Source organism: Hydractinia symbiolongicarpus, chromosome 11 (genome assembly GCF_029227915.1).
Source record: "Hydractinia symbiolongicarpus strain clone_291-10 chromosome 11, HSymV2.1, whole genome shotgun sequence".
In the NCBI taxonomy this organism is placed as follows: domain Eukaryota; kingdom Metazoa; phylum Cnidaria; class Hydrozoa; order Anthoathecata; family Hydractiniidae; genus Hydractinia; species Hydractinia symbiolongicarpus.
The window spans coordinates 15,363,356-15,376,935 of NC_079885.1; the positions used below are offsets into that span (position 1 = coordinate 15,363,356).

The 13,580-nt window shown below is 40.4% G+C and overlaps 24 non-coding genes across 24 annotated transcripts; all 24 read left to right on the forward strand.

The window, feature by feature from the left end:
- Window positions 1–296: 296 nt before the first annotated feature.
- LOC130615106 (5S ribosomal RNA) lies at window positions 297–415 on the forward strand. The gene has a single exon (XR_008976195.1). It is a non-coding gene; the product is annotated as a 5S ribosomal RNA (ribosomal RNA).
- A 450-nt stretch (window positions 416–865) lies between these two features.
- On the forward strand, window positions 866–984 carry LOC130615554 (5S ribosomal RNA). Its single transcript, XR_008976643.1, has one exon. It is a non-coding gene; the product is annotated as a 5S ribosomal RNA (ribosomal RNA).
- A 450-nt stretch (window positions 985–1,434) lies between these two features.
- LOC130615107 (5S ribosomal RNA) lies at window positions 1,435–1,553 on the forward strand. The gene has a single exon (XR_008976196.1). It is a non-coding gene; the product is annotated as a 5S ribosomal RNA (ribosomal RNA).
- Window positions 1,554–2,003: 450 nt separating this feature from the next.
- On the forward strand, window positions 2,004–2,122 carry LOC130615555 (5S ribosomal RNA). Its single transcript, XR_008976644.1, has one exon. It is a non-coding gene; the product is annotated as a 5S ribosomal RNA (ribosomal RNA).
- A 450-nt stretch (window positions 2,123–2,572) lies between these two features.
- Window positions 2,573–2,691, forward strand: LOC130617456 (5S ribosomal RNA). Its single transcript, XR_008978534.1, has one exon. It is a non-coding gene; the product is annotated as a 5S ribosomal RNA (ribosomal RNA).
- Window positions 2,692–3,141: 450 nt separating this feature from the next.
- On the forward strand, window positions 3,142–3,260 carry LOC130615108 (5S ribosomal RNA). Its single transcript, XR_008976197.1, has one exon. It is a non-coding gene; the product is annotated as a 5S ribosomal RNA (ribosomal RNA).
- Window positions 3,261–3,710: 450 nt separating this feature from the next.
- LOC130617301 (5S ribosomal RNA) lies at window positions 3,711–3,829 on the forward strand. Its single transcript, XR_008978379.1, has one exon. It is a non-coding gene; the product is annotated as a 5S ribosomal RNA (ribosomal RNA).
- A 450-nt stretch (window positions 3,830–4,279) lies between these two features.
- LOC130615109 (5S ribosomal RNA) lies at window positions 4,280–4,398 on the forward strand. The gene has a single exon (XR_008976199.1). It is a non-coding gene; the product is annotated as a 5S ribosomal RNA (ribosomal RNA).
- Window positions 4,399–4,848: 450 nt separating this feature from the next.
- LOC130615730 (5S ribosomal RNA) lies at window positions 4,849–4,967 on the forward strand. Its single transcript, XR_008976818.1, has one exon. It is a non-coding gene; the product is annotated as a 5S ribosomal RNA (ribosomal RNA).
- Window positions 4,968–5,417: 450 nt separating this feature from the next.
- LOC130618429 (5S ribosomal RNA) lies at window positions 5,418–5,536 on the forward strand. The gene has a single exon (XR_008979463.1). It is a non-coding gene; the product is annotated as a 5S ribosomal RNA (ribosomal RNA).
- A 450-nt stretch (window positions 5,537–5,986) lies between these two features.
- Window positions 5,987–6,105, forward strand: LOC130617606 (5S ribosomal RNA). Its single transcript, XR_008978683.1, has one exon. It is a non-coding gene; the product is annotated as a 5S ribosomal RNA (ribosomal RNA).
- Window positions 6,106–6,556: 451 nt separating this feature from the next.
- LOC130615002 (5S ribosomal RNA) lies at window positions 6,557–6,675 on the forward strand. The gene has a single exon (XR_008976093.1). It is a non-coding gene; the product is annotated as a 5S ribosomal RNA (ribosomal RNA).
- Window positions 6,676–7,125: 450 nt separating this feature from the next.
- On the forward strand, window positions 7,126–7,244 carry LOC130616761 (5S ribosomal RNA). The gene has a single exon (XR_008977841.1). It is a non-coding gene; the product is annotated as a 5S ribosomal RNA (ribosomal RNA).
- Window positions 7,245–7,694: 450 nt separating this feature from the next.
- On the forward strand, window positions 7,695–7,813 carry LOC130615110 (5S ribosomal RNA). Its single transcript, XR_008976200.1, has one exon. It is a non-coding gene; the product is annotated as a 5S ribosomal RNA (ribosomal RNA).
- Window positions 7,814–8,263: 450 nt separating this feature from the next.
- Window positions 8,264–8,382, forward strand: LOC130615731 (5S ribosomal RNA). Its single transcript, XR_008976819.1, has one exon. It is a non-coding gene; the product is annotated as a 5S ribosomal RNA (ribosomal RNA).
- A 450-nt stretch (window positions 8,383–8,832) lies between these two features.
- LOC130618441 (5S ribosomal RNA) lies at window positions 8,833–8,951 on the forward strand. The gene has a single exon (XR_008979465.1). It is a non-coding gene; the product is annotated as a 5S ribosomal RNA (ribosomal RNA).
- Window positions 8,952–9,401: 450 nt separating this feature from the next.
- Window positions 9,402–9,520, forward strand: LOC130616504 (5S ribosomal RNA). The gene has a single exon (XR_008977586.1). It is a non-coding gene; the product is annotated as a 5S ribosomal RNA (ribosomal RNA).
- Window positions 9,521–9,971: 451 nt separating this feature from the next.
- LOC130615014 (5S ribosomal RNA) lies at window positions 9,972–10,090 on the forward strand. The gene has a single exon (XR_008976105.1). It is a non-coding gene; the product is annotated as a 5S ribosomal RNA (ribosomal RNA).
- Window positions 10,091–10,540: 450 nt separating this feature from the next.
- LOC130617052 (5S ribosomal RNA) lies at window positions 10,541–10,659 on the forward strand. Its single transcript, XR_008978130.1, has one exon. It is a non-coding gene; the product is annotated as a 5S ribosomal RNA (ribosomal RNA).
- A 450-nt stretch (window positions 10,660–11,109) lies between these two features.
- On the forward strand, window positions 11,110–11,228 carry LOC130615732 (5S ribosomal RNA). The gene has a single exon (XR_008976820.1). It is a non-coding gene; the product is annotated as a 5S ribosomal RNA (ribosomal RNA).
- A 450-nt stretch (window positions 11,229–11,678) lies between these two features.
- Window positions 11,679–11,797, forward strand: LOC130618453 (5S ribosomal RNA). Its single transcript, XR_008979467.1, has one exon. It is a non-coding gene; the product is annotated as a 5S ribosomal RNA (ribosomal RNA).
- A 450-nt stretch (window positions 11,798–12,247) lies between these two features.
- On the forward strand, window positions 12,248–12,366 carry LOC130615825 (5S ribosomal RNA). The gene has a single exon (XR_008976911.1). It is a non-coding gene; the product is annotated as a 5S ribosomal RNA (ribosomal RNA).
- A 450-nt stretch (window positions 12,367–12,816) lies between these two features.
- On the forward strand, window positions 12,817–12,935 carry LOC130615837 (5S ribosomal RNA). Its single transcript, XR_008976923.1, has one exon. It is a non-coding gene; the product is annotated as a 5S ribosomal RNA (ribosomal RNA).
- A 450-nt stretch (window positions 12,936–13,385) lies between these two features.
- On the forward strand, window positions 13,386–13,504 carry LOC130615849 (5S ribosomal RNA). Its single transcript, XR_008976936.1, has one exon. It is a non-coding gene; the product is annotated as a 5S ribosomal RNA (ribosomal RNA).
- Window positions 13,505–13,580: the final 76 nt, after the last annotated feature.

The window sequence follows — 13,580 nt, forward strand, 5'->3', positions numbered from 1 at the left end:
AATGAATGGATTACGAGCGTCAGAAAAAGAAAATGGCGATGTAGTAACTTTGCTAATTAACTTTGTCATATGAAAATTAAGTCGGAAAGCACCCTAGATTTCCTTCGTTGGAACTTTTTACCGGAAATCATAAAGCGCATTATTGTTGTCAAGAATCGATAGCGCTTAAAAAGAGCTGTCAAACGCACATAAACACGACCTATTTCGAATGATCCAGTCAAGAAATATGACCTTTAAAGTTTGAACCATTTTCGATGTAATGTGCTAATAAATCGTAGATATCTGCCCGTTTGTTTGTCTACGACCATACCACGATGAACACACCTGTTCTCGTCCGATCACGGAAGTTAAGCATCGTCGGGCCGGGATAGTACTTGGATGGGGGACCGCCTGGGAACTCCCGGTGTCGTAGGCTATTGACTTTTTCACGTTACATTATTTATCATTACGACTGTGACGTATCTTTTTTACGAAATAGCCGCTGAGTAAATCAAGAAAGAGATATGATTAGAAGATGCTTTCCCTTCAAAACGGCTACAATCTTGCTGCAATAAATGCGCCACGTCGCAAATAAATGGATTACGAGCGTCAGACAAAGAAAATGGCGATGTAGTTACTTTGCTAATTAACTTTGTCATATGAAAATTAAGTCTGAAAGCACCCTAGATTTCCTTCGTTGGAACTTTTTACCGGAAATCTTAAAGCGCATGGTTGTCGTAATTAATGGATAGCGCTTGAAATGAGCTTTCAAATGCACATAAACACGACCTATTTCGGATGATCCTGTCAAGAAATATGACCTTTAAAGTTTAAACCATTTTCGATGTAATGTGCTAATAAATCGTAGATATCTGCCCGTTTGTTTGTTTACGACCATACCACGATGAACACACCTGTTCTCGTCCGATCACGGAAGTTAAGCATCGTCGGGCCGGGATAGTACTTGGATGGGGGACCGCCTGGGAACTCCCGGTGTCGTAGGCTATTGACTTTTTCACGTTACATCATTTATCATTACGACTGTGACGTATCTTTTTTACGCAATAGCCGCTGAGTAAATCAAGTAAGGGACGTGATTAGAAGATGCTTTCCCTTCAAAACGGCTACAATCTTGCTGCAATAAATGCGCTAAGTCGCAAATGAATGGATTACGAGCGTCAGAAAAAGAAAATGGCGATGTAGTAACTTTGCTAATTAACTTTGTCATATGAAAATTAAGTCGGAAAGCACCCTAGATTTCCTTCGTTGGAACTTTTTACCGGAAATCATAAAGCGCATTATTGTTGTCAAGAATCGATAGCGCTTAAAAAGAGCTGTCAAACGCACATAAACACGACCTATTTCGAATGATCCAGTCAAGAAATATGACCTTTAAAGTTTGAACCATTTTCGATGTAATGTGCTAATAAATCGTAGATATCTGCCCGTTTGTTTGTCTACGACCATACCACGATGAACACACCTGTTCTCGTCCGATCACGGAAGTTAAGCATCGTCGGGCCGGGATAGTACTTGGATGGGGGACCGCCTGGGAACTCCCGGTGTCGTAGGCTATTGACTTTTTCACGTTACATTATTTATCATTACGACTGTGACGTATCTTTTTTACGAAATAGCCGCTGAGTAAATCAAGAAAGAGACATGATTAGAAGATGCTTTCCCTTCAAAACGGCTACAATCTTGCTGCAATAAATGCGCCACGTCGCAAATAAATGGATTACGAGCGTCAGACAAAGAAAATGGCGATGTAGTTACTTTGCTAATTAACTTTGTCATATGAAAATTAAGTCTGAAAGCACCCTAGATTTCCTTCGTTGGAACTTTTTACCGGAAATCTTAAAGCGCATGGTTGTCGTAATTAATGGATAGCGCTTGAAATGAGCTTTCAAATGCACATAAACACGACCTATTTCGGATGATCCAGTCAAGAAATATGACCTTTAAAGTTTAAACCATTTTCGATGTAATGTGCTAATAAATCGTAGATATCTGCCCGTTTGTTTGTTTACGACCATACCACGATGAACACACCTGTTCTCGTCCGATCACGGAAGTTAAGCATCGTCGGGCCGGGATAGTACTTGGATGGGGGACCGCCTGGGAACTCCCGGTGTCGTAGGCTATTGACTTTTTCACGTTACATTATTTATCATTACGACTGTGACGTATCTTTTTTACGAAATAGCCGCTGAGTAAATCAAGAAAGAGACATGATTAGAAGTTGCTTTCCCTTCAAAACGGCTACGATCTGGCAGCAATAAATGCGCCAAGTCGCAAATGAATGGATTACGAGCGTCAGACAAAGAAAATGGCGATGTAGTTAATTTGCTAATTAACTTTGTCATATGAAAATTAAGTCTGAAAGCACCCTAGATTTCCTTCGTTGGAACTTTTTACCGAAAATCTTAAAGTGCATGGTTGTCGTAATTAATGGATAGCGCTTGAAATGAGCTTTCAAATGCACATAAACACGACCTATTTCGGATGATCCAGTCAAGAAATATGACCTTTAAAGTTTAAACCATTTTCGATGTAATGTGCTAATAAATCGTAGATATCTGCCCGTTTGTTTGTTTACGACCATATCACGATGAACACACCTGTTCTCGTCCGATCACGGAAGTTAAGCATCGTCGGGCCGGGATAGTACTTGGATGGGGGACCGCCTGGAAACTCCCGGTGTCGTAGGCTATTGACTTTTTCACGTTACATTATTTATCATTACGACTGTGACGTATCTTTTTTACGAAATAGCCGCTGAGTAAATCAAGAAAGAGACATGATTAGAAGTTGCTTTCCCTTAAAAACGGCTACAATCTGGCAGCAATAAATGCGCCAAGTCGCAAATGAATGGATTACGAGCGTCAGAAAAAGAAAATGGCGATGTAGTAACTTTGCTAATTAACTTTGTCATATGAAAATTAAGTTGGAAAGCACCCTAGATTTCCTTCGTTGGAACTTTTTACCGGAAATCATAAAGCGCATTATTGTTGTCAAGAATCGATAGCGCTTAAAAAGAGCTGTCAAACGCACATAAACACGACCTATTTCGAATGATCCAGTCAAGAAATATGACCTTTAAAGTTTGAACCATTTTCGATGTAATGTGCTAATAAATCGTAGATATCTGCCCGTTTGTTTGTCTACGACCATACCACGATGAACACACCTGTTCTCGTCCGATCACGGAAGTTAAGCATCGTCGGGCCGGGATAGTACTTGGATGGGGGACCGCCTGGGAACTCCCGGTGTCGTAGGCTATTGACTTTTTCACGTTACATTATTTATCATTACGACTGTGACGTATCTTTTTTACGAAATAGCCGCTGAGTAAATCAAGAAAGAGACATGAATAGAAGTTGCTTTCCCTTCAAAACAGCTACGATCTGGCAGCAATAAATGCGCCAAGTCGCAAATGAATGGATTACAAGCGTCAGACAAAGAAAATGGCGATGTAGTTACTTTGCTAATTAACTTTGTCATATGAAAATTAAGTCGGAAAGCACCCTAGATTTCCTTCGTTGGAACTTTTTACCGGAAATCTTAAAGCGCATGGTTGTCGTAATTAATGGATAGCGCTTGAAATGAGCTTCCAAATGCACATAAACACGACCTATTTCGGATGATCCAGTCAAGAAATATGACCTTTAAAGTTTAAACCATTTTCGATGTAATGTGCTAATAAATCGTAGATATCTGCCCGTTTGTTTGTTTACGACAATACCACGATGAACACACCTGTTCTCGTCCGATCACGGAAGTTAAGCATCGTCGGGCCGGGATAGTACTTGGATGGGGGACCGCCTGGAAACTCCCGGTGTCGTAGGCTATTGACTTTTTCACGTTACATTATTTATCATTACGACTGTGACGTATCTTTTTTACGAAATAGCCGCTGAGTAAATCAAGAAAGAGACATGATTAGAAGTTGCTTTCCCTTAAAAACGGCTACGATCTGGCAGCAATAAATGCGCCAAGTCGCAAATGAATGGATTACGAGCGTCAGAAAAAGAAAATGGCGATGTAGTAACTTTGCTAATTAACTTTGTCATATGAAAATTAAGTCGGAAAGCACCCTAGATTTCCTTCGTTGGAACTTTTTACCGGAAATCATAAAGCGCATTATTGTTGTCAAGAATCGATAGCGCTTAAAAAGAGCTGTCAAACGCACATAAACACGACCTATTTCGAATGATCCAGTCAAGAAATATGACCTTTAAAGTTTGAACCATTTTCGATGTAATGTGCTAATAAATCGTAGATATCTGCCCGTTTGTTTGTCTACGACCATACCACGATGAACACACCTGTTCTCGTCCGATCACGGAAGTTAAGCATCGTCGGGCCGGGATAGTACTTGGATGGGGGACCGCCTGGGAACTCCCGGTGTCGTAGGCTATTGACTTTTTTACGTTACATTATTTATCATTACGACTGTGACGTATCTTTTTTACGAAATAGCCGCTGAGTAAATCAAGAAAGAGACATGATTAGAAGTTGCTTTCCCTTCAAAACGGCTACGATCTGGCAGCAATAAATGCGCCAAGTCGCAAATGAATGGATTACAAGCGTCAGACAAAGAAAATGGCGATGTAGTTACTTTGCTAATTAACTTTGTCATATGAAAATTAAGTCGGAAAGCACCCTAGATTTCCTTCGTTGGAACTTTTTACCGGAAATCTTAAAGCGCATGGTTGTCGTAATTAATCGATAGCGCTTGAAATGAGCTTTCAAATGCACATAAACACGACCTATTTCGGATAATCCAGTCAAGAAATATGACCTTTAAAGTTTAAACCATTTTCGATGTAATGTGCTAATAAATCGTAGATATCTGCCCGTTTGTTTGTCTACGACCATACCACGATGAACACACCTGTTCTCGTCCGATCACGGAAGTTAAGCATCGTCGGGCTAGGATAGTACTTGGATGGGGGACCGCCTGGGAACTCCCGGTGTCGTAGGCTATTGACTTTTTCACGTTACATTATTTATCATTACGACTGTGACGTATCTTTTTTACGAAATAGCCGCTGAGTAAATCAAGAAAGAGACATGATTAGAAGTTGCTTTCCCTTCAAAACGGCTACGATCTGGCAGCAATAAATGCGCCAAGTCGCAAATGAATGGATTACGAGCGTCAGACAAAGAAAATGGCGATGTAGTTAATTTGCTAATTAACTTTGTCATATGAAAATTAAGTCTGAAAGTACCCTAGATTGCCTTCGTTGGAACTTTTTACCGGAAATCTTAAAGCGCATGGTTGTCGTAATTAATCGATAGTGCTTGAAATGAGCTTTCAAATGCACATAAACACGACCTATTTCGGATAATCCAGTCAAGAAATATGACCTTTAAAGTTTAAACCATTTTCGATGTAATGTGCTAATAAATCGTAGATATCTGCCCGTTTGTTTGTCTACGACCATACCACGATGAACACACCTGTTCTCGTCCGATCACGGAAGTTAAGCATCGTCGGGCCAGGATAGTACTTGGATGGGGGACCGCCTGGGAACTCCCGGTGTCGTAGGCTATTGACTTTTTCACGTTACATCATTTATCAATACGACTGTGACGTATCTTTTTTACGCAATAGCCGCTGAGTAAATCAAGTAAGGGACGTGATTAGAAGATGCTTTCCCTTCAAAACGGCTACAATCTTGCTGCAATAAATGCGCTACGTCGCAAATAAATGGATTACGAGCGTCAGACAAAGAAAATGGCGATGTAGTTACTTTGCTAATTAACTTTGTCATATGAAAATTAAGTCTGAAATCACCCTAGATTTCCTTCGTTGGAACTTTTTACCGGAAATCTTAAAGCGCATGGTTGTCGTAATTAATGGATAGCGCTTGAAATGAGCTTTCAAATGCACATAAACACGACCTATTTCGGATGATCCAGTCAAGAAATATGACCTTTAAAGTTTAAACCATTTTCGATGTAATGTGCTAATAAATCGTAGATATCTGCCCGTTTGTTTGTTTACGACCATACCACGATGAACACACCTGTTCTCGTCCGAACACGGAAGTTAAGCATCGTTGGGCCGGGATAGTACTTGGATGGGGGACCGCCTGGGAACTCCCGGTGTCGTAGGCTATTGACTTTTTCACGTTACATTATTTATCATTAGGACTGGGACGTATCTTTTTTACGCAATAGCCGCTGAGTAAATCAAGAAAAAAACATGATTATAAGTTGCTTTCCCCTTCAAAACGGCTACAATCTTGCTGCAATAAATGCGCCACGTCGCAAATAAATGGATTACCAGCGTCAGACAAAGAAAATGGCGATGTAGTTACTTTGCTAATTAACTTTGTCATATGAAAATTAAGTCTGAAAGTACCCTAGATTGCCTTCGTTGGAACGTTTTACCGGAAATCTTAAAGCGCATTATTGTCGTAATTAATGGATAGCGCTTGAAACGAGCTTTCAAATGCACATAAACACAACCTTTTTCGGATAATCCAGTCAAGAAATATGACCTTTAAAGTTTAAACCATTTTCGATGTAATGTGCTAATAAATCGTAGATATCTGCCCGTTTGTTTGTCTACGACCATACCACGATGAACACACCTGTTCTCGTCCGATCACGGAAGTTAAGCATCGTCGGGCCAGGATAGTACTTGGATGGGGGACCGCCTGGGAACTCCAGGTGTCGTAGGCTATTGACTCTTTCACGTTACATTATTTATCATTACGACTGTGACGTATCTTTTTTACGAAATAGCCGCTGAGTAAATCAAGAAAGAGACATGAATAGAAGTTGCTTTCCCTTCAAAACAGCTACGATCTGGCAGCAATAAATGCGCCAAGTCGCAAATGAATGGATTACAAGCGTCAGACAAAGAAAATGGCGATGTAGTTACTTTGCTAATTAACTTTGTCATATGAAAATTAAGTCGGAAAGCACCCTAGATTTCCTTCGTTGGAACTTTTTACCGGAAATCTTAAAGCGCATGGTTGTCGTAATTAATTGATAGCGCTTGAAATGAGCTTTCAAATGCACATAAACACGACCTATTTCGGATGATCCAGTCAAGAAATATGACCTTTAAAGTTTAAACCATTTTCGATGTAATGTGCTAATAAATCGTAGATATCTGCCCGTTTTTTTGTTTACGACCATACCACGATGAACACACCTGTTCTCGTCCGATCACGGAAGTTAAGCATCGTCGGGCCGGGATAGTACTTGGATGGGGGACCGCCTGGAAACTCCCGGTGTCGTAGGCTATTGACTTTTTCACGTTACATTATTTATCATTACGACTGTGACGTATCTTTTTTACGAAATAGCCGCTGAGTAAATCAAGAAAGAGACATGATTAGAAGTTGCTTTCCCTTAAAAACGGCTACGATCTGGCAGCAATAAATGCGCCAAGTCGCAAATGAATGGATTACGAGCGTCAGAAAAAGAAAATGGCGATGTAGTAACTTTGCTAATTAACTTTGTCATATGAAAATTAAGTCGGAAAGCACCCTAGATTTCCTTCGTTGGAACTTTTTACCGGAAATCATCAAGCGCATTATTGTTGTCAAGAATCGATAGCGCTTAAAAAGAGCTGTCAAACGCACATAAACACGACCTATTTCGAATGATCCAGTCAAGAAATATGACCTTTAAAGTTTGAACCATTTTCGATGTAATGTGCTAATAAATCGTAGATATCTGCCCGTTTGTTTGTCTACGACCATACCACGATGAACACACCTGTTCTCGTCCGATCACGGAAGTTAAGCATCGTCGGGCCGGGATAGTACTTGGATGGGGGACCGCCTGGGAACTCCCGGTGTCGTAGGCTATTGACTTTTTTACGTTACATTATTTATCATTACGACTGTGACGTATCTTTTTTACGAAATAGCCGCTGAGTAAATCAAGAAAGAGACATGATTAGAAGTTGCTTTCCCTTCAAAACGGCTACGATCTGGCAGCAATAAATGCGCCAAGTCGCAAATGAATGGATTACAAGCGTCAGACAAAGAAAATGGCGATGTAGTTACTTTGCTAATTAACTTTGTCATATGAAAATTAAGTCGGAAAGCACCCTAGATTTCCTTCGTTGGAACTTTTTACCGGAAATCTTAAAGCGCATGGTTGTCGTAATTAATCGATAGCGCTTGAAATGAGCTTTCAAATGCACATAAACACGACCTATTTCGGATAATCCAGTCAAGAAATATGACCTTTAAAGTTTAAACCATTTTCGATGTAATGTGCTAATAAATCGTAGATATCTGCCCGTTTGTTTGTCTACGACCATACCACGATGAACACACCTGTTCTCGTCCGATCACGGAAGTTAAGCATCGTCGGGCTAGGATAGTACTTGGATGGGGGACCGCCTGGGAACTCCCGGTGTCGTAGGCTATTGACTTTTTCACGTTACATTATTTATCATTACGACTGTGACGTATCTTTTTTACGAAATAGCCGCTGAGTAAATCAAGAAAGAGACATGATTAGAAGTTGCTTTCCCTTCAAAACGGCTACGATCTGGCAGCAATAAATGCGCCAAGTCGCAAATGAATGGATTACGAGCGTCAGACAAAGAAAATGGCGATGTAGTTAATTTGCTAATTAACTTTGTCATATGAAAATTAAGTCTGAAAGTACCCTAGATTGCCTTCGTTGGAACTTTTTACCGGAAATCTTAAAGCGCATGGTTGTCGTAATTAATCGATAGTGCTTGAAATGAGCTTTCAAATGCACATAAACACGACCTATTTCGGATAATCCAGTCAAGAAATATGACCTTTAAAGTTTAAACCATTTTCGATGTAATGTGCTAATAAATCGTAGATATCTGCCCGTTTGTTTGTCTACGACCATACCACGATGAACACACCTGTTCTCGTCCGATCACGGAAGTTAAGCATCGTCGGGCCAGGATAGTACTTGGATGGGGGACCGCCTGGGAACTCCCGGTGTCGTAGGCTATTGACTTTTTCACGTTACATCATTTATCAATACGACTGTGACGTATCTTTTTTACGCAATAGCCGCTGAGTAAATCAAGTAAGGGACGTGATTAGAAGATGCTTTCCCTTCAAAACGGCTACAATCTTGCTGCAATAAATGCGCTACGTCGCAAATAAATGGATTACGAGCGTCAGACAAAGAAAATGGCGATGTAGTTACTTTGCTAATTAACTTTGTCATATGAAAATTAAGTCTGAAATCACCCTAGATTTCCTTCGTTGGAACTTTTTACCGGAAATCTTAAAGCGCATGGTTGTCGTAATTAATGGATAGCGCTTGAAATGAGCTTTCAAATGCACATAAACACGACCTATTTCGGATGATCCAGTCAAGAAATATGACCTTTAAAGTTTAAACCATTTTCGATGTAATGTGCTAATAAATCGTAGATATCTGCCCGTTTGTTTGTTTACGACCATACCACGATGAACACACCTGTTCTCGTCCGAACATGGAAGTTAAGCATCGTTGGGCCGGGATAGTACTTGGATGGGGAACCGCCTGGGAACTCCCGGTGTCGTAGGCTATTGACTTTTTCACGTTACATTATTTATCATTAGGACTGGGACGTATCTTTTTTACGCAATAGCCGCTGAGTAAATCAAGAAAAAAACATGATTATAAGTTGCTTTCCCCTTCAAAACGGCTACAATCTTGCTGCAATAAATGCGCCACGTCGCAAATAAATGCATTACCAGCGTCAGACAAAGAAAATGGCGATGTAGTTACTTTGCTAATTAACTTTGTCATATGAAAATTAAGTCTGAAAGTACCCTAGATTGCCTTCGTTGGAACGTTTTACCGGAAATCTTAAAGCGCATTATTGTCGTAATTAATGGATAGCGCTTGAAACGAGCTTTCAAATGCACATAAACACAACCTTTTTCGGATAATCCAGTCAAGAAATATGACCTTTAAAGTTTAAACCATTTTCGATGTAATGTGCTAATAAATCGTAGATATCTGCCCGTTTGTTTGTCTACGACCATACCACGATGAACACACCTGTTCTCGTCCGATCACGGAAGTTAAGCATCGTCGGGCCAGGATAGTACTTGGATGGGGGACCGCCTGGGAACTCCAGGTGTCGTAGGCTATTGACTCTTTCACGTTACATTATTTATCATTACGACTGTGACGTATCTTTTTTACGCAATAGCCGCCGAGTAAATCAAGAAAGAGACATGATTACAAGTTGCTTTCCCTTCAAAACGGCTACGATCTGGCAGCAATAAATGCGCCAAGTCGCAAATGAATGGATTACGAGCGTCAGACAAAGAAAATGGCGATGTAGTTAATTTGCTAATTAACTTTGTCATATGAAAATTAAGTCTGAAAGTACCCTAGATTGCCTTCGTTGGAACTTTTTACCGGAAATCTTAAAGCGCATGGTTGTCGTAATTAATCGATAGCGCTTAAAAAGAGCTGTCAAACGCACATAAACACGACCTATTTCGAATGATCCAGTCAAGAAATATGACCTTTAAAGTTTGAACCATTTTCGATGTAATGTGCTAATAAATCGTAGATATCTCCCCGTTTGTTTGTCTACGACCATACCACGATGAACACACCTGTTCTCGTCCGATCACGGAAGTTAAGCATCGTCGGGCCGCGATAGTACTTGGATGGGGGACCGCCTGGGAACTCCCGGTGTCGTAGGCTATTGACTTTTTTACGTTACATTATTTATCATTACGACTGTGACGTATCTTTTTTACGAAATAGCCGCTGAGTAAATCAAGAAAGAGACATGATTAGAAGTTGCTTTCCCTTCAAAACGGCTACGATCTGGCAGCAATAAATGCGCCAAGTCGCAAATGAATGGATTACAAGCGTCAGACAAAGAAAATGGCGATGTAGTTACTTTGCTAATTAACTTTGTCATATGAAAATTAAGTCGGAAAGCACCCTAGATTTCCTTCGTTGGAACTTTTTACCGGAAATCTTAAAGCGCATGGTTGTCGTAATTAATCGATAGCGCTTGAAATGAGCTTTCAAATGCACATAAACACGACCTATTTCGGATAATCCAGTCAAGAAATATGACCTTTAAAGTTTAAACCATTTTCGATGTAATGTGCTAATAAATCGTAGATATCTGCCCGTTTGTTTGTCTACGACCATACCACGATGAACACACCTGTTCTCGTCCGATCACGGAAGTTAAGCATCGTCGGGCTAGGATAGTACTTGGATGGGGGACCGCCTGGGAACTCCCGGTGTCGTAGGCTATTGACTTTTTCACGTTACATTATTTATCATTACGACTGTGACGTATCTTTTTTACGAAATAGCCGCTGAGTAAATCAAGAAAGAGACATGATTAGAAGTTGCTTTCCCTTCAAAACGGCTACGATCTGGCAGCAATAAATGCGCCAAGTCGCAAATGAATGGATTACGAGCGTCAGACAAAGAAAATGGCGATGTAGTTAATTTGCTAATTAACTTTGTCATATGAAAATTAAGTCTGAAAGTACCCTAGATTGCCTTCGTTGGAACTTTTTACCGGAAATCTTAAAGCGCATGGTTGTCGTAATTAATCGATTGAGCTTGAAATGAGCTTTCAAATGCACATAAACACGACCTATTTCGGATAATCCAGTCAAGAAATATGACCTTTAAAGTTTAAGCCATTTTCGATGTAATGTGCTAATAAATCGTAGATATCTGCCCGTTTGTTTGTCTACGACCATACCACGATGAACACACCTGTTCTCGTCCGATCACGGAAGTTAAGCATCGTCGGGCCAGGATAGTACTTGGATGGGGGACCGCCTGGGAACTCCCGGTGTCGTAGGCTATTGACTCTTTCACGTTACATTATTTATCATTACGACTGTGACGTATCTTTTTTACGCAATAGCCGCCGAGTAAATCAAGAAAGAGACATGATTAGAAGTTGCTTTCCCTTCAAAACGGCTACGATCTGGCAGCAATAAATGCGCCAAGTCGCAAATGAATGGATTACGAGCGTCAGACAAAGAAAATGGCGATGTAGTTAATTTGCTAATTAACTTTGTCATATGAAAATTAAGTCTGAAAGTACCCTAGATTGCCTTCGTTGGAACTTTTTACCGGAAATCTTAAAGCGCATGGTTGTCGTAATTAATCGATAGCGCTTGAAATGAGCTTTCAAATGCACCTAAACACGACCTATTTCGGATAATCCAGTCAAGAAATATGACCTTTAAAGTTTAAACCATTTTCGATGTAATGTGCTAATAAATCGTAGATATCTGCCCGTTTGTTTGTCTACGACCATACCACGATGAACACACCTGTTCTCGTCCGATCACGGAAGTTAAGCATCGTTGGGCCGGGATAGTACTTGGATGGGGGACCGCCTGGGAACTCCCGGTGTCGTAGGCTATTGACTTTTTCACGTTACATTATTTATCATTACGACTGGGACGTATCTTTTTTACGCAATAGCCGCTGAGTAAATCAAGAAAGAGACATGATTAGAAGTTGCTTTCCCTTCAAAACGGCTACAATCTTGCTGCAATAAATGCTCCACGTCGCAAATAAATGGATTACGAGCGTCAGACAAAGAAAATGGCGATGTAGTTACTTTGCTAATTAACTTTGTCATATGAAAATTAAGTCTGAAAGTACCCTAGATTGCCTTCGTTGGAACTTTTTACCGGAAATCTTAAAGCGCATTATTGTCGTAATTAATGGATAGCGCTTGAAACGAGCTTTCAAATGCACATAAACACAACTTATTTCGGATAATCCAGTCAAGAAATATGACCTTTAAAATTTAAACCATTTTTGATGTAATGTGTTAATAAATCGTAGATATCTGCCCGTTTGTTTGTCTACGACCATACCACGATGAACACACCTGTTCTCGTCCGATCACGGAAGTTAAGCATCGTTGGGCCGGGATAGTACTTGGATGGGGGACCGCCTGGGAACTCCCGGTGTCGTAGGCTATTGACCTTTTCACGTTACATTATTTATCATTAGGACTGGGACGTATCTTTTTTACGCAATAGCCGCTGAGTAAATCAAGAAAGAGACATGATTAGAATTTGCTTTCCCTTCAAAACGGCTACGATCTGGCAGCAATAAATGCGCCAAGTCGCAAATGAATGGATTACGAGCGTTTGACAAAGAAAATGGCGATGTAGTTAATTTGCTAATTAACTTTGTCATATGAAAATTAAGTCTGAAAGTACCCTAGATTGCCTTCGTTGGAACTTTTTACCGGAAATCTTAAAGCGCATGGTTGTCGTAATTAATCGATAGCGCTTGAAATGAGCTTTCAAATGCACATAAACACGACCTATTTCGGATAATCCAGTCAAGAAATATGACCTTTAAAGTTAAAACCATTTTCGATGTAATGTGCTAATAAATCGTAGTTATCTGCCCGTTTGTTTGTCTACGACCATACCACGATGAACACACCTGTTCTCGTCCGATCACGGAAGTTAAGCATCGTTGGGCCGGGATAGTACTTGGATGGGGGACCGCCTGGGAACTCCCGGTGTCGTAGGCTATTGACTTTTTCACGTTACATTATTTATCATTACGACTGGGACGTATCTTTTTTACGCAATAGCCGCTGAGTAAAT